This window comes from Chionomys nivalis, chromosome 3, assembly GCF_950005125.1.
Source record: "Chionomys nivalis chromosome 3, mChiNiv1.1, whole genome shotgun sequence".
In the NCBI taxonomy this organism is placed as follows: domain Eukaryota; kingdom Metazoa; phylum Chordata; class Mammalia; order Rodentia; family Cricetidae; genus Chionomys; species Chionomys nivalis.
The window spans coordinates 2,934,616-2,953,570 of NC_080088.1; positions in this window are offsets into that span (position 1 = coordinate 2,934,616).

Below are 18,955 nucleotides of genomic sequence, written 5' to 3' on the forward strand. Positions count from 1 at the left end.
AAGACCAAAGCGATTTATGGAAGAGAGTTTATTTTGGCATCGGGTTTCAGGGTTAGGGGACGCCATAACCACTAGGAAGGCATAGAAGCAGAGTGCTGAGAAATCACATCTGGTCAGACAGGAAGCTACAGAGTGATCTGGAAGCACGGCAAAGCTATAAAGTCTTAAAGCCCACCCTCAGCCAGTGATGTCCTCACTTCAGCAAGGCTCCACCTCCCAAAGGGTCCACAATCTTTCCAAACAGTATCACAAACCAGGAACCAAGTGTTCAAATATGTGGGCGTATGGGGAACATTTCTTATTCCAACTACTACAGCAGATTCTAGGCTGTCTACTTCAGTCCCATTTTATGTTTAAGAAAACTGAGGTTTCACTTGAGTAGCTGTGACCTACTTGCCCAAGGTCATGTGATGAATAGGGGCTGGTTTCCATCCTTGAGCATCGTAGCTAGTCATCAGAACGTTCTATTTGAGTAGACTTCTGGCCCACTCCAATCATACCATCATTTATAGCCGGACAATCTACAATGTATTGAACTAGATAAAGTAATTAAGATATTGGTTTTACTCATGTTACTGTACTGTGTCAATTTATCAACACAAAATCACTGATAAGAAATTGTCTCAAGCTCCCAAAGAAATAACTCTTTCGGTCACGAGGGATGACATTACCGAAGCGCACGTGACGTGAGAGGACCTGATCCAGATAGAGTTGTTGTCATGTTGAATGGATTGCCCAAATATAATCATCAGAAGGGCCAGGGCAAATCTCCTTGCGCTCCAGATAATTCCATTTTAAAAATACAAATAGAGTCTTGGGTCCATTTTGCGTAACCCCTGTCACCAAGGCTCACTGATAGATGTACAATGTGTTTCGCATCAACCTACTTCGTGCATTATGTAAGTTGATAGGAATTATGCATTATGCAATTTTACGGAGAAGTTTGTGGTCACCATGTGTTATTGGGAACTGCTGTGCAGGCTGCAGACAAATTGCATCTGAGGCAGACTGAAACATCAGGGGAAGCATTGCACAGAGTTAGTTTGCCTGGAAGGACACAAGGCACTCCAACCTGACTTCTTAGTTGCTAATAACACGTGCCATTCACCCATCTGTCAATGACAGCCCTCAGAAACTGGAGTAGGTGGACTGCTGGGGAGAGGGACCAGGGATGCTGCACACAAAGCTTCTGACCTTAGCTTTCTGATACTTGCATCCTTTGTCTGGTGGTGTGTATGTGTGATTGACATTTGATGCAGAAGGACCTCCCCTTAGTGATGCTAAACTTCATCCAAGCTGGACCCTGTTTTCAGGATAGAAAACAGCCCCAGTTGGTCCAGTCCAGGCTGTGGGAAGCGACTCAGGCTTCCAGGAAGGATGGAAGCCAGAACATCTCTCATCCAGGCAATCCTCAGATGGTACCTTCTGAAACACTGGAGCTCAGCAGTGAGCCCTCTGTGATGGCGTGAGAAGCCCCACTCCAGACCTCAGTTGGAACGGAGACTTCTTCCTCCCTCTTCATGAGCAGTTACTACAGGGGGATAGCTACCCTTCCCATATTTAACACATGCACTCACAGAGCTGTTGGGCCATAAAGCAAGCTCAAAGACGCTCAGGCAACGACAATAAAGACCAGACCTTCCGAAATGATAACCAGGGCTTTATAACTCATAACGCTGTGCCTGCTATATTAAAAGTGGAAGCCTTTTTGAACTGCAACGTTTACATACCAATCCAATAGTTCTTCCAGCTTTGAAATACCCCCAATTTGAATTTTATAGGGATTATTTTTATTATAGGTATAACAATTAAATCTCCATATTGAAGGACGTAAACCTTTTAAGGCCCTTCTTAGACTATCAAAAGAAAAAGACGCTTATATTTAACAGGTGTGACAACCCAACACAAGACACTCCACTGAAAAGGAACTTGATATTACCCAGTGATGGACGCTTAAATTAATCCAAAACATCTTTTGGATAAAAGGGATTTTAAAAAGAATTAGATGGACCACAAAACTTTATATAGGAAGATGAACAGCTCTTGGGTGAGATACTTAAAAAAATATTAATTCTATTGGAATGTGTCAAGCAGCGTTCCTCAAAGCCTTCCTTCAGAGCAATGCTTCCAGTTAATTAGAATGGCCGCGTTTGTCCTCAGTCTGTGTGAGGAGTGAGCCCATCTGCAGCACTGGCATTCCACTGACCTCACAAATTAACTCGCGGATTTGTCCATCCAGACTTATTTCCTCCTGTTTGACCTCAGCCATCCATCACACTGGCAGTGCTGAGGTCACAGCAGGGATTACAGGAGCAGACAGAAAGTACTTTCTGATTATGACGACAGGATGAGCCTACAGAGACGCTATAGTCAGCTCTGTGCAAGATTGGGGGTTCTGGATTATCAGGTCCTTCAAGTTAAGGATCCCAGCATGGGGGGGGGTGAGGCTCAGCATGAGTGCTTCCCTCCCTCCCTCCTTCCTTCCCTCCCTCCCTCCCTCCCCAGTTGGTTTTTGTTCTTTAAAGAGATCCTACTATGCTTGTATAGGATCCCTTAGAGAAAGGGGGAGGGGGAGAACCTCACTAACGAACTTGTATCAAATTCTGTTTTGTAGCTTGGGTTGGTGAAATTATGCCTTTTCCTCTGTTAAAGGATGGTTCTTTACAATTGTTTTAAAGCCATGTCCATTTGCTCATAATGCACCCCTCTGTGGTTTTATACACCATTGTTATCCTCTGGGCTGCGGGATTGAGAAATGAGTTAAAAACACATAGAGGCTCTCTACTCCCTTGGCTCCCCGGCTCCCCGGCTCCCCGGCTCCCCAGATGGGGTCAGAATCTGTTTTCTTCAAAGTGCTCTCCTAAATGTTAGGGGTTCCTAGGGCAAGTTTTATAAATTAACAATCAAGAGAATAAAATCTAGTCAGAGGACTTCAATCCAGAGTAACTGGATGATAAATACAGAACCAAAGTGTACTTTTGATAATTAAGGGGAGAGGCAGGTCAGATAGTTTCACGAACTAAGACTTTGTAACTCATGTGTCACTGGGACTGGGGATGTAGCTCAGTTCACAAAGGGCTTGGCTCCCATACTAAGTCCTGCGTTAGGTTCCCAGTACTGTATGAACTGGGTAAAATGAGGCACAGTGTTAAAATCCTAGCACCCAGGAGGCAGACAGCCGAAGTCTAGGGGCTTCTCGGCTACACAGAAAGTTTGAAGTCAACCTGGGCTACATGATATCCGGTTACAAACAAACACAAACAAACCAACATTGTGTACTAGTGAGCACACAATTCTCAAAGACCAGGCAGGCGAGGGAGGGAGAGGTGCCACTGGGCCACCGACTTTGCGCAGCCTGGCACTTGACCTTACAAAGCAGAGGGTGACGTGTTCATGTTAGAAACTTCGTTTTCAATACTCACATTTATTGCCCTCTCTTCTTGTCCACCCCGGAAGAGAGGTGGGCTTGTGTCTGAACCACCACGATGTGCCAGCTGGTCTAGAAATTTCAAAGACGCATTCTGGTATTTCATAAAAGTAGACAGTTTTACAGGGAAATACTTTGTTGTCTAGTTAGATCAATGAGTCCAGTTTTGGCATCTGTAAGGTTAAAGGTCACATTGGAACCCATAGGTTTAGGAATAGACACTTTCTGTGTTGAACTACTTAGACTCATTTTTATTTTCCCCCTAGCAAATAAGAGACTTGATGACATTATTATTATTGTTGTTGTTGTTGTTGTTGTTTTAAGCTGCAGGCTGTTTGGGGAGGAGCACACTGCTGCCGTCCACAGACAACCCTAAGCCTGACCCAGACTTGGGGGTCTCTCTGTGTTTTTTCTCCCCCCCCTCTCTTTTTTTCTATTATTTTGGCAGACTTTTTGGAATGTCTGGGAGCTAAGAGCTTTGCTTCATGGAGCAGAATTCTGAAGCAAGAAAAAGAGAAAGTTATAGACTAAACCACAGAAAAGTAAACAGTCTGCAGTTAAAATAACTCCACTTTCATTGAAAACACCCCTCTGTCACAATCGGACTTCTGTGTGCTATGCTCAGTAAAACGGCATGTTAATAGCGCCCAATTAATAGATTATGTTGCGTAGCTTAAAAGTTGAAGGAGTTTTAATTATTATTTTTCAAATTAAAAGGGTGCTTATTCACCTCCTTCCTCGGGGCGTGTGTTGGGGGGGACGACTTAGCTTTCTTTCTGGCTGTTTGCTGAAATTCTTGGCTGTTAAAGTGAGTCAGGGAGGGAGATGGGTAGTTTTCACTCTGTCGGGATGGGGAGAACATGCAGGAGAGCACTGGGAGCTGGGTTTCTAGAGACCTCGAAGAGAGAGTGGCCTTGAAGGTTGTGACGCCAGGGGACAGGAGGACGGAGAAGGAGTATCTGGTAAGCGGGACTCTCTGGGATTTTGATGTCCGAATTCATTTCTGACCTAGACATCTGAGGGGCCATGGTGAGGCTCAGTGGTCACCAAGCTTCTGTTTGTCCCTCCCAGCATCCTCGCATCCGGCTCCTCCCAAAGCTGAGTCTAGTTGCGAGCAGTTCCTGGATTAGTAATGGGGACCCTCAGGACCCACATCTTTCTCTGTGGACAGACCTTTCAGCCAGAATTCAAGGCAGTCCCAGGGTTGCTTTAAACTTCGGCAGTTGCACGCACTTGAACTTTTATGTTGTAACCAGACCGGGTAAAAATACAATACTACTTCTTAAAAGCAGTCAGGACTTTGGAGGAGCCAGCACCTCCGTGGCGCCACCTCCTACCAGAGTCCCGCCGGGTTCCCTTGCGTTCCCCCTCTTCTCTTTGCACAGCTTGGCTCCCGGAATTGCGTCTGGGTTCCTTTGGACTGGGCGGGCTCAGAGCTCCTAGCTCCCTCCGGGTGCTAGGGTGGTTGATACTCCTCCTTGCCTCTTCCTCCTCCGCAGCATCCCCTTCCTCCTCTTCCTCACCACTCAGTCCGCAGTCTGTTGACCCTAGGAGGGGCGCGCCATCCAAACCTCCTCCCTGGACACGAGCCCCCAGGCGTTCTCGGACACGAGGGCACACTATCCCGCCGCGTAGAGGATTTCCACTTACACTGGGACCCACACGCGCGCCCATACGCACTTGCACCTGGTCCCCCGCATCCTGCGCATCCGCCCCGCCCCCGACGCACTGTCGGGCCCCCAGGCCGCCTCTGTCCCGGGCCCTGCTCAGCGATTGGCGGGAGTTGGAGCCTCCCCGAGGCCCGCGCGGCACCATGAACTGAGCCAGTCAGCACCCTGAGAGTCAGTGTCGCCCGGCCCAGCATGTGCGTGGGTACACACGGGCGCGGACACGCGCGGGTACGCAGGAACTGGACAGGCCCTCCCCCGAAGGCAGCGCTGGGCTCTGGGTAAGTCCACCGTGTCCCGTGGTGGCAGTGGTCTTTGGGACCACAGTGACCAAGCGGCCAGAGGCCATGGGCATGCCAATTCCAACAACAGTGTTGGGACAGGGGAATGACCATAAGGGAAGGCTGCCTGTCAGTCACAGCTGGTGGGTGGCTCTGGAGGTGACACCTAGGTGAGGGTGGCAGCGCACCTTCAGCTCTGGACCAGGTTACCGTTGTGTGTCTTCATTTCATAGTCACCTCCACAGTTCCTGCTCCCTGGTGACCGCCTTCTTTGGAAAGTTGGGCTTGTTTACAAATGTGGCTGTAGTATTTTTTTTTTTTTAATCTGCAAGCCTTGTTGGTTTCTTTTGAACTCCCAGTTATCGCCTTTACACAGTGGACAGATGTCTGTTTTTGTTTCTGAGGAGAAGGCTTAAATGCTATTATTAGTGGTTTAACAGCAGACTAAACTGCCAGGAAGACGCGCGATTTTAATGCAGGTGTGGACTTCACAAATTCTTTGTGGATGTAAAGATAATTTCGTTTATTCTCAAGACCAGATTGTCACAGAAGTCAGTCTCACTGTGCACGTGTCTATAACTTGGAAGTGAAGGAAACTTCCACGGAGTGAAGAGGCCTTGTTTTCTTTCCTGGGCTGGGCTGCACGCTAGGGCAGAGCTGAGTGGTCACTGAAGTCTTTTCAAGCACCTTTCCTTCTCTTCAAGGATTCAGAGCCTCTGGACCAAAAGCTGCCACAGTCGTAGCCGTAGCCCGTGCTCTGGTATTGGGCTCAGAGGTCCTGCTCTCCCAGGGCAGTCAGGATACCCACCTCCAATAAAATCCCAACCAGAGACATGAATTAGCTGGTGTCAAACCATAAGCTACTCATATTGAAACAATAATTTTGCGGGACACAGGTTGCGTTATACCAATTTGTGGCCAATATGTAAAGTTTGAAAATACTCAAGAAAAGCCATACGAACTGAGGACACATTACAAGCACTCTGTGGTTTGGAGATTCTGGTCTGATTTGCAACCCTGACTTTATAGAATTGTTACCTGAGTCAGAAAACGAGGGTTCTAAGTTTGGAGATATTAGTGATTATAAAAATTCTAGTACCACTGAAAACATCCAACTTTGTAACTTTATGCCTAACACCTCTTTGACTTGGAAATTCTGGGTGGAACCGCGGCCTGTTCCACGTTTACCAGTTGCTCTGTCACAAGCCCTGGGTGCCCTGACAGCGCAGCTAAGATTTGGAGAATCATTTGTCATCAGATGGCTGGCATGACTGAGCTGCATGCAGCCTGTGTGTGAACATTCCCCCCCGCTTTTGCGGGTTTTGTGGCCATTAAATAAAAAACTTTGTTAAGTTTTTCATCTTAAAAAATCAGATGTTTTAACAATGTATTTCTAGAATACTTGAAAAATTTGAAGTTAATGCCTGTGGGATGAAGAGCTAGGAATGTGGGACTTATGTCAACCATATCTGCTTTTGAATGAGAAGAAAATTTACCAGTTGCATCATTTAATTTTTAGTACAACTGCTCTAGCTCCTGCTTGCCTGCTGCCATTTTGGTCATGGGTTCTAATCCTCTAAAACCGAACCCCCAATAAACTCTTTCTTCGATAAAAAAAATCAGATGTTTTATGTTTTATGATAAAGATCTCAGTGGCATAGTAGATTTATGACCAAGAAATAAGTCGTATCAGAACTATGTCCAAAAAGGTTTTAACTTAACCTGTTAATCTGAAGTCTCGCATGAAGTATGTTTGTTTAATATACCTTATAATCAGACTTAAACCCTTCCTTTGCTAAAAGTAATATCAGCTCTTATTTTTTTTCTGACTAGCTTAACGAAAGTCAAATCAAAGGGAGCTTTTATTTCGAGATACACAGGAGTTAATGTTTCGAAAACCCCTTTCTATTCCCCGGTGACAAAAGTTCGCAGGTTTGCACTGGTCATCGGAGACAGGGTGTTGGGGGGACTTTGTCAGGTTGAATCAGTGTCAACCTGCCTGCTCTGCCACAGGACTCCATTCAGGAGGTGTTGACAGAGGGGCACCAACCTCTTTCTAGGGGGACCGAGGGACCCTAAACACAGAATGCCTGCTTAGTGAGACTGAGCTCACCACTGGCAGGTGGGCTGTGTTTCTGAGTGCAGGTATTCTGTTCTCCGCCTCTTCCTCCCCGTATTCTCCTTCTAAGATGCAGGGTTCCAGCGCAGCAGGATGATAGGGTTCTTGCTGCTTTCCCCTATATGTGTAGATCCTTGGACTTCCACGGAGAAGTGCCTTCACCCTGAGTTGGAAGTGCTTTAAAGAGCAGGCTCCGTAGTCATTAGAGAAATAAGATGATGTGCTCCAGGCGTCTAAATAGATAGGTGGCGGAAGTCCTTTGCGGTAACCTGGGGAGTTGTGTTCTGAGGTCTTTTGATACAGGAGTGGGTGATGCCCACAGAGTGTACCAGCCTTGCTATAGATGACTTTCTCAATATTCCCCACACCTTAGTCACGGTCAGGCTGTTAGCTGTCAGTTATCATCTTCCGTATTGGGCTTCTCTGGTTGGTCATTTCAAGGCAGTTACTGCAGGTGACCAGAGAATCCTGTCTACTTACTCTTATCTGAACTAGCTGTGCAGAACAGCCAGGGTGGGTTCCTCCCTCCAGGGTTACCTTTAACTTACACATTTTAGTATCACAAAGGAAGAGGATTCGATGCTTCGTGTTTGTGAATCCAGGGACCTTAGCAAAGGCGGGCATGAGAGCTAAAATTACTTTCCTAAATTTAAATGCAAGTAAAATGTAGACAACAGCAAGAAATTAAAGGGTGTGTCTAAAAATGGAGCTCTTGGTCTAAGTTTTGGATTTTAAACTAACTTTTAAGTTCTGCTGTTTTCGTGGTGCCTGGTGCAGTCAGGAAGGCTCTGATTACGTGTGGGAAACAATCATTTAATGCAGAAAGAACAAAGTATGCTCCCGAGTGTGTGCATGCATGGGGGAAGGTTCGTCTTGCTCAGCAGGCTGTGCAGGAGACACTGATCTACTAGTGCACGAAACAGGCCATTTAAATGGAGTTATCTACCACTTAGAACTCCGCTCCGGAAGAAGTAGACTCCAGATCTGACCCCCGCCAAACTCTCACCATGCTCAAAGGGGTTTTTAAAAATGTAGGTCTGTAGTTGTTCCCTGTAAAATGCAACCTTTGTTTTTGAACTGGTTAACTGAAAACTAGATTTTCATGTGTTCTTATCTCAAGTGTGACTCTGTAGGGTTAATATTTTTCTAGTCCTTCTTCCTGCAAAACGCACGAGAGAGAGAGAGAGAGAGAGAGAGAGAGAGAGAGAGAGAGAGAGAGAGAGAGAGAGAGGAGAAAGAGAGAGAGAGAAGCACCATCCTATGGCATGGGAAATATCATGGGCCGGTTTAGGATGACTTCTGAAACATAGGAATCCCTCATTTTCACATGACTGAGTGGTTCAGCAAAATTTCCCAGATTCTTGCAGAAAGTGAAGAAGTTTTGTGTGCAGGAAGCAGAGTGAAGTCTTACTCGGTGACGCTGTCATCTTGTTTTCAGTGACTCTTAGGTATTTGTGTAAGGATTGAATTTTTCTTGACCCCAGTTGGGAACGCTGGGGTATAGGTTCCTGGGGATGGAGCCACAGCTGATAAGTGAGAGGTGCAGGGGACATGGTAGAGCACTGTCTTCTGGGCACCAGGAGGGAGGGCTGCACAAATATCCCTGCAGGAAGGTTCGTTAGTGAGTGACTGTAGCCTCATCTAGGGTGGGACAAGCTGGTTCTGAATATTTTTCCATGTTAACCAAGATAGACATTGCGGTCACTCTGTGCTCTTCTGAATAACAAGAGAAACCTAAGCTCCTAGTAGGTCTGGTACCTGCATACTGCCTTCATAGGACAGCTGACAGGAACAGTGATAGGACCGTCCTCCTGCATGCTCCAGGACAGCCTGTTGTGTCCCTCGCAGTCTGGCCGCTATAACCTTCGGAGCTACAGCCGCTTTCCGTCTCTGAGGCCCAGTGTCTCTTTTCTGCTGATCCTCTGGCCAAAAGGAAAAAAAATATTGTAGGGGAAATGATGTTTTTCTGGCCCATCCCCGCTCCTGGGGCTTCTGTAAGGCAATGGTCCTTCTTGGTGATGGTGTTTGTGGAGGCTAAGAGCAGGGTAAACGTATTGAGCAGTTGCTTCTCCTGGACAGGTAGGTTACAGAACTGCCTGAGGTTTGTCTGTGCACCACCTGTCCTGAGTTATCAGGATGGGCAGAGAGGGGCGTGACTGGGAAAGAGGACCCAAGGTCAAATTCACTAGCTGGAGAGTGGGATGTTTGTTGGTGATGTTGGACTTCAGAAAGCTAAAGAGACAGGACTTAGGTGTGACAGGACCTTTTAGAAACCTGAAAAAGCCCCCGACAGAATTATACTGAATGAAGCCGTTTTCCTTAGTTTGTCAGAATCCTATATGGCTCCCTGTACAGGACTGGCTGTGTGAAACCACGGTGTCCCCCAGCATCGCTGCAGGCAGAGCTGGGATGATTTCGAGGCAGATTTTGCAGCCGTCCCACTGATTGCAAGTTTATCATGGATGGAGAAACATGCCGCATGCTGGCACCACGCTGCTGCTTTCAGCTGAGGGCGGAGATGGGAAGCACAGCCGAGGCGTCCTCTGAAAACCCACCTCTGTGTGTAACCGATGCTCAGAATTCTGCTAGAAATGCCAGCAAATGAGGACGAAAGGTTCAGAGAAGGGATCGAGAGAAACTGTAAGGAGGACTCAGTGGGAGGGTGGTGATGGTCACCATCCTACACGGGAAGCTGTGAACCCTAAGACTGAATGTGGTTCATTGAGGGAACATTTGAAAAGGCGGAGACGTGAATGCCTGGACCTAATCTGACTAAAGCACGCACCAGTAAAAGGAGATGTTTAAAAACACCGGCCACTCACAGGATCCGAACAGACAACTATTAAGTTAAACGTTCCAGAAAGCAAAGACTCCTTCTAGTGGGACGCGAACAGGGTAGAAAAGGTGCCCACAGAGGATGGTCTGAGCGCCTGCTGCTTCCAAGTCCTCATTAGCATCCTCTCAGCTTTGGGAGCCCTGTGAGCTTCCCGGGGATGGACAAATCTGGGTCTGTAATGCGTGGAGCCTAAACCTGTCTTGTGCAAGGCTTGCGGTTTTTGTTGTGCAGGGCACAGCAGCAGGAAGACAGAATAAGCAGAAGGGGAGAAAAATGTGCCCTTTCAGTATTGAAAAGTACTTTCTAGTCTTGTTGGCCCTAGCAAGAAGATTTACTTTACTGTAGAGTTTTTAAATAGAAATAATGACAATTAAGATCGAATCTAAGAAGCATTGCAAGCTTTCCAAAAAAAAAAAAATGTATGCTAGATCAGCATATGAGTGGTATTTACCCTAAATTCTGAGACCCACCCAAAACCCCTGCCTTCAAGACAGAGAGATATTTATGGATTATGTATTGCAGCTGGAGTAACAGTTCTGTAACAATTCTAAAGTCATAACGTCTGTGATGAAATCTAGCCCTTTTTTGTCTTCCTTCCTTCCTTCCTTCCTTCCTTCCTTCCTTCCTTCCTTCCTTCCTTCCTTCCTTCCTTTCTTTCTTTCTTTCTTTCTTTCTTTCTTTCTTTCTTTTCCTTTCGCTAAGACTTGCAAATACACGCGGCCGGCAGAATGCCTCAAAGCAGCTCTGTCCCTTAGTGCTTTGACTGAATTGCAGAAGTGCAGGTAACACAATGAACCCTTCCAAAAGGGTTCCAGTAGGGGCTTCTTGTGCATGTGTGGCGTGCATTTAGCATCATTAATTTTTTTCAACCAAAATTGAGCATTAAATTGTGTTAAATTTTTCCAATAATTTTAAGTGGCTTGGAAGCATATTTTAAGCTTAATGATCTCCTATTCAAGCACTGTCCTAAAGGTCAAATGGGAGTTTGAATCAAATAAAGATTGTTAAAGCACTGAATATATCTAGAGATTAGACAAACTGTTGAATGTTCATGGGGAAATTCTGGAACATTCCAGCATGCAGCCCATCTGTCCACCTGTCTGTCTGAGTCCCAAAAGCTATGGCAGGCCTGCAACTTTCTCCTTCAACTAGGTATATGCTCATCATGTAACCAAGACTAGAGTTCATTTGACCTCAAATACATTTTGCTAAGAAGGCTGCACCCAGGCCAGGATGCTCTAGACGCAGGCTCTTTGTGATGTTTACCTCCAGATGGAATTTAACATGGGATCCTGGTGCACTGGAGAATCCAGGGAAGGCAAAGGGGTAGAAATTGGGGTGTGGCTGTTTAAGACTCTTGACTGAGGATGCCATGTTCTTGGCTGGTTTAACTCTTGCTTTGACTTCCCTCCAAGTGCTGGACTTTAATCTGGGATTACAAGAACAAGTCCTTTTCTTCCTTGCATTGCTTTTGGTCAGGGTGTGTATTACGGGGTGGATTTACACGCCATCATTTCCAGAAGAGGACTATGCACATGGCACAGAATCTACAAAGGAGATGCACACACATGTATGCCATGAAGTAGGGTGACCACAAATGGATGGGTGCCAGCCTCAGCGGTGGCTCCTGTCTGATGGGTACCAATGGGTTTCATTGATTATGTAGCAGAGACAGCCTGGCCTGGTGCTTTGGGTGGGTTGCTGTTGCTGGGTCAACTTCTTGCTGAAGTCTTTTCTTCCCACTGGATTCACTTTTGGCCTTGGTATCCAGAGTATCGTCTGAGTCTCTGGGTAGACTTCACCTTATAAGGCCCATGGACGACCCTGCTCAGTGAGGAGCTAAGACCCCTTAGAGCACCGAATTCTTCTCTGCACATCTGCTCTTGCATTCTTCCTCATTGTTTCCCTTCAGACTCAACTTTACATATTCTGTATCTACTGCAGCTTAAAGAACTTTGATAAATTGCACATGTCCTTGTACACCACTTTTTGGGACAAAGTCGATCATAAATACAATAGTCCATGTTCTAAAACTTGAACACTCTGGTCCTTGCCTTGGGAGGACCACTAAGTGCTCTTCAAAGCCAAGGAAATGAGCAGGCCATGATGGTCTTGGATCTGGACAGACTTGTGTAGCAGGACGGTAGTCTGCAGAGGGGCGGGAGAGGCAGGTTCTGTGGGTGTTTGGTGTGTGGGCAATATGGGGCCATTGGTCTGTGTCACACACAATTCAGGAAATGCCCAGGTCCCTCCTGTGTTTTGGAGGGGCCAAACTAGACACCAACTTCAGTAACCCAAGAGTGGAAGAATCCAGTCTGCGGCAGAGAAGGAGAGGGAAGAGCGCTGTGGAAAATGGCAGGGGACACTTCACCAGAGAGCACAGGGCACCCTTGCCATGGCTGTGCCATCCCCAGTTTCCAGAACAGCAAGGTTTGCCTCACGGGACTGCTGCAGTTCAGAAGTGGTGACAGCTAACTATAGAGGTAGCCCTAGTGCCCCTCTTTGTGGTGGGAGATCCTAGCCCTGTTGGGCAGGGGAGGTGGAACTTAAACCCTGTGCAGTTTAAAGTGTGGTAGGAGACATATGTGAGAAAAAACAAAATGAGAAACTAATTCTACAGCTCACAGAGCACCTGTCCAAAACACTATCATTTCAATGTAATTCACGTGGCAACACTGACAAGTTATTTTTCATTGTCTTTTTTTTTTCTGTATTAGATCCAGTATGGGGGTCCTACCCACAGAGCAGCCACACCAGGGGCCATCACAGCTGCCATTTTGGATATTGCAGCTCTAGAATGCTCGGTTTATGGTTGAGGTTGACTGTGAGCAACCTAAAAAAAGCTCAATAAATAAGTTTATCACCAGAGCAGAAATTTGTAACATCGTATCTTTACTGATAACATCACATCGAGTGTGAGGGCAATAGATACTCAACAGGACAGAACAGGGTCAGCATAGAAATTGTGGCAGGCCTGTGTATTTCTCTTTTGACTAGGTGTATGGATAGTAAGTCTGTAACCAAGACTATAGCTTGGCTTCAGATACATTTTGCTGAGGAGATTGCACCCATGACAGGATGCTCTAGATACAGGGTCTTTGGGATACCGCAACTGTAGGTTCCCAGTGGGAAGGAAAATATATTGGTAATTTTCGATTGAGTCAGCTCATGCTATATTATTATTATTATTATTGCTATTGTTATTAATTAGTCTGTGGTGCTGGGGATTGGACTCAGGGCTCATACATGTTAACTTCATGCTTTCAAGGGGCCAGACAAAATACTTGTTTTCAGACTGAAACTTTATATCCTTGGTAACAAATGGTGTTGCCTCTGTGGGACTCGTGCCCTGACAGCTTCATGCACATGAAATATTAGTGGGCATCCGATATTTAAATACAATTCCAGCATCACGACACAGCTCCCATTGTGTGTGTTTCCCGAGCACTACGCTATTTATCATCTTGAAGATGTTTTAAAGTGTCGGTACTCCTGTGAATGAAAGACTAGCCATGGACGGGACCCGTATAGAATTCACTCTCCAGACATAGTGACTTCACAGTTTGTAACCGTGAGTACAAGGGAAATCGGGTCTTCCCTTTTTTATGTGAAACCAAAGTTCACGGCTCGCCTCTCTTGTGATCACCCACATCCTCTCTGCGACATGTCACCGATTAGCTTGCCCTTTAAACTGTGCTTCGTTAGTGTCAAGAGTCAAATCTCCATTTAATTTCCGTGCAGAGCAAATCTTCACTAGCAGGTTTGTGCACACTCATGCTTCCTCATATAAGAACCCTGTGTTCAGCTCGGGTGCCTGCAGTGAATCTGGTCTTAGCCCGTGACTCCCATGGCTCCCTGTAGGCGTGTGTTCCTGTTGTTGCCTGTGCATATTGAGGGGATTTCATTCTCTTGCTCTGGTTTATTATTCCCTGCAGGCATGCGTACCATAAAAGAACCATTAAAAAAAAACTGTTAACTAAAATATGCAAGGCCTCTCTCCACTCTAATCGCTGTATCAGATTTTATACCTCATTCAGGCAGTTGTTGGTGGCCCAACTTTCAGGGAGAGGACTTATCCCTTCGATTCTTAAACAAAAGAAATCCCCGCCCCCCCTCCCCCCTGAATTCTAGGCCCAGTATCAGATGTCTCTTTCTGGCTGGGATGCTTCATTATCAATTGCTAAGGGGCAGGCAGAAGGGCAGCACTTTATCAGATGGAGAGCTGACTTCCGTTCCTTCGGATGGTGGCATTGCATGAAGGCTCATAGCCCAGTCCCAGCTCTGTGGGTGTCTGTCTGTGTGTATATACGTGTTTATATATATGTGTGTATGTATATATGTGGGTGTCTGCCATAAATGTGTATGTATGTACACGTGTATATATGTGGGTGTCTATGTGTATATGCGTTTATGAGCTAGCATCTGATTTGTATTGGTCCGGTCACGAACTTGCCATGTAGCCAGGGCTGGCCTTGAACTCCTTATCCTCCTGCCTCCACCCTTCACCTGCCAAGTGCTGGGATTACTGGAGCTCCCTGCCACACTCCAGCTATAGGGTGCTGAAGATGGAACGCAGGTCTTCATGTCAACCCTTAGCCACCCAGTTGTCATCCTGAGCTCCAGTCTGTGTCATCAATGTGTGACAATGGCTGCTGAGGCAGAGGCAGGCAGAGAGAGAGAGGGAGAGAGAGAGGAGAGAGAGAGAGAGAGAGAGAGAGAGAGAGAGAGAGAGAGGGAGAGGGAGAGGGAGAGGGAGAGGGAGAGGGAGAGAGGGAGAGAGAGAGAGAGAGAGAGAGAGAGAGAGGGAGAGGGAGAGGGAGAGGGAGAGGGAGAGGGAGAGGGAGAGGGAGAGGGAGAGGGAGAGAGGGAGAGAGAGAGAGAGAGAGAGAGAGAGAGAGGAAGGGCGGGAGAGAGAGGAGGGGGGGGGGAGAGGTTCGTGCAGCATCCGTGTGGATCATTTCCCCATGGGAGGACAAGTTAATTTCAAATCCAAACTGTATCGAGGAGACCAGAGCACACCAGGACTTCCATAAATGTTGCTTGGGTGACAGTCAGTGAGCGAACATGTGTGAACACAAAATCATGTGAGGCCAGCGACCTAAACGCGGTGAACATGAGCCCGTGCTGATGGAAGACACGTGTACTTCAGTCATTCTGGAAAAAGCGTCTCATCCCAGCAACCAGGGTCCCCACACTGGCCGTGCCCTCCCTGGGAGGGTCTGTGTGCACTGTGTGTGGGCTGACAGTGTGCCACATCGCCGGAGAAGACCCTGGAACAGACTGCTCCGTACAAGATCACCAGCTGGTGGGTGCTGTTCCCAGCCGCGGGACGCACGTATGGGTGTGAGAAGCCCAGGATGGGCTCTTGGAATCTGTTATATTTAGTTAAAGTTGGGGTAACAGCAGCTGTGGGGATGGGTTTTCCCTCTAGGCTGAGCAGTGTATATGTTAGGGGATGCGTGGGCGAGTCCCGTGACATCACAAGCGACACCCAGTCGCGTCACCTCATAAAGCCATCGGATCAAGGCTGAGCCTCTCCCATTCCCTCCGCCTCTGCATTGGCACTGGTCTCTGCCCACAGCTCTTTCCTCCATGAGGTGTGGGGTCCACTGTCCTTGGCGCTTACCGTTAGCAGGGTTGTGCCCGCAGTCCACACACAGGGATGAACAGAAGCAAGCCCTTGGGTCTGATGAAGTCAGGCTGCAGGTCCGCCACGCCCTCAGAATACCCTGCCTCTGCATTCTGTCCCCTGTCTGGTTCTCATGGAAATTTGTGTCTGGGAATGAGGGGTTGCCCGAGCCGATTTTCTGGGGCAGGTGCTGTATTCTTTGGCCATTCCCATTGGGTGTCAGGACCCTTTGAGGGGGCACAGGGGGCAGAGGCCTAGGAACTGAGGACCAAGCTACCTTTTAGGATGGCAGAGATTTTTAAGGATTTCCTGGGTTTTGATAATTATTCATAAATATGCCATAGTCTGGGATTTTCAGTAGGAAGCCACTCACTATCCTCTGTCCATACGTTACATGCCAAGCTCTCTGTGATGTCATTTCTAGGTTCTGTGGCACGCACACGCGTGACCTCGGGACTGTGGAGGCAACAACTGTTTCATCCTGTGCCCAGGGTGGGGCAGAGTGTGGGAGCAGTCGCCTCTCCATGAAGATATGAATCAAGATGATTAAAGAAAAGACGAGGAGGGTCTGGGTTAGATTCTTCCCCCAAAGAAGGCCAGATTAAATGTTTGTTCTCTGTCTCTGGCAAGTGAAAATAAGAATCATGAGGACTGTTTTGAGATTCTCAGTAAGGATATCTCATTCACCCGAGAAGAGTGGAAGACCTGTTTTCCAGGTTTGGTATGTTGTCTGTCTGTCCTTCTGTCCCTTCCTTCCTTCCTTCCTTCCTTCCTTCCTTCCTTCCTTCCTTCCTTCCTTCCTTCCTTCCTTCCTTCCCTCCCTCCCTCCCTCCCTCCCTCCCTCCCTCCCTCCCTCCTTCCCTCCCTCCCTTCCTCCCTCCCTCCTTCCCCTCCTTCCTTCTCCCCCTCCCCTTTTGGTTTTGTCTCCTGTCCTTCACACCCTTGTCCTCAGGCAGTTACAGAGCAGAGTAAATGGGCAGTTCCCTTTGTGTCTCCAAAAGGCTTGATTAAACACACAGCAATGTAAGTTAGGGAGACAAATGCTTGCACAGCAAACGTGAGGACCCGAGTTTGGATTCTCGGCGGCCCTGGCCAGAAGTCAGGGCTGATGGTTTGTGTCTGTAATTCTAATGCCTAAGTGGCAGACAGAGGATCCTGCAGGTTGTTAGACTCCTAGCCTTGTACAGCCAGTGGGTTCCAGGTCTAGCAAGAAACACTGTCTCATATAATAAGGTGGACAGCACACCTGAGAAACAACACCTCTGGCCTCCATGTGCATCCACATCTCCACACACACATGTGCACGCACATACACACACATGCATACACACACACATGTATACACACACACATGCACACGAACAGGTGCAGGCACACACAACACACACATTTACTGGCCATGCACTTCTCACAGCAGAAGGTGAGGGGTCCTTTTCATAGTGCAGGATCAGACGGCAAGCCAAATTGTGACAGACTGTTCCCTAAGTTCGAGCATCACGCTTTGTAGCTTAGTGGGTCACGCGTGGGATTACTTTCATTTCCTGCCTTTCACAGCGACTCCTAGCTCACTCTGGACATCCACACGCAGGTCGTGTGGCTTGATTGCTCTGTGCAGCTGGATCACATTGACTGATGTTTGCCCTCCAGTAAAAATGGAAATCGGCTAGAAAACAAACAGCAATGAAAGAGACGTGCCTAGTTTCAACCAAAAATCAATCTGAAGGGAAAAACACTTGGGCCGGCGTCAAGGGAAACAAGGCCACGCCAGCACAAATTCTCATGAAAACGATCAGAGAGTAGTATTTTCATGAAAAGGCAGCTGACTCAGAGATGGGGGCAGCACTGTGCGCGGCAGAGTGGAACCACCACCCACGCCCTGCAGCTGACAGGATCGCTTAAGTGAAGTTACTAGAAATGACCCAAGAGCTGAAAATAGGAAAATGCGGGAGCGAGAGCCAGGTTCTCAATGAAGGGAGAGTGTGTTTGAGAAACCAGGGCAGAGGCAGGAAGAGTCTGACTTTGTCACTTGCAGGGCCAGCAATCTTCCGCTCCTCCGAACGGAACGCCAGCAGCCCAGGGAAGAGCCTCCTACCTGCTAGAAGAAATCCAATGATAAATGTTTCTGTGAATACAGAGGACACGGCAATTTAACAAAGATGATTGTGTTTAACCCTGGCTATCATGTTATAGTTCCTAGCACTGTTAAAATCTTATACTCTAAAAACAAAATCTGACGCTTTTAGTGCTGAGAAGCCTCAAGTGGAAAATCCCACAGCTGAGCGCATGTGTCAGGTCACAATCAGAACATAGGTGTGTTGAAACCACAGTATAGACTTACCTTTGGGTACTGGGGTGGCGGCTCATTTGGTCAAGTGGCTTCTGTACCGGCTTGAGGATACGTCTCCGCTCTCCAGAACCCGTGTAAAACGTCAGACGTGGCAGTATGCACTCGTAATTCTAGTGCTGGGGATGGAGACAGAAAGGTCCCTGGGATTTGCTGGCCAGCCAGCTTAGCTGCAGCGGTGGGCTGAAGGTTCACTGAGAGACCCTGGCTCAAAAAATAGGATGGGGGGTGATTACAGAAGACACCGCTGGCTTGTATATGCACACACATGCATGCACACACATACACACTTTTTATTGCTTGTGTGTATAACTTGAAGACTGCTTCCACCAGAAAACACACGTTTGCCTGCTGTTGTGAATCAGAGAAGCAGGAAGCAGCTCTTGCCTGTGGCGTGTGCCCAAGTTCAAAGGAGGCAGAGTCATGTCCTCTGCTCCCTGAAGATGTGTGTCTTTTCTCGCTGCAGGTGAGGGTTGCAAGGTGCTTGTGGCTCCCTGGGCTTGTCCAGAAAGATGGTTTCACCTTCCCAGTCCAGGTTTTAGTCTCCAAACTAACAATTAAACCGTCCCATAAATCCTCCATGCAAGATAGTAAGACCTAATTTTAGATTTCCTGTGGGCCCCGGTGTCCTGTCTGATAGCTACCAGTTGGC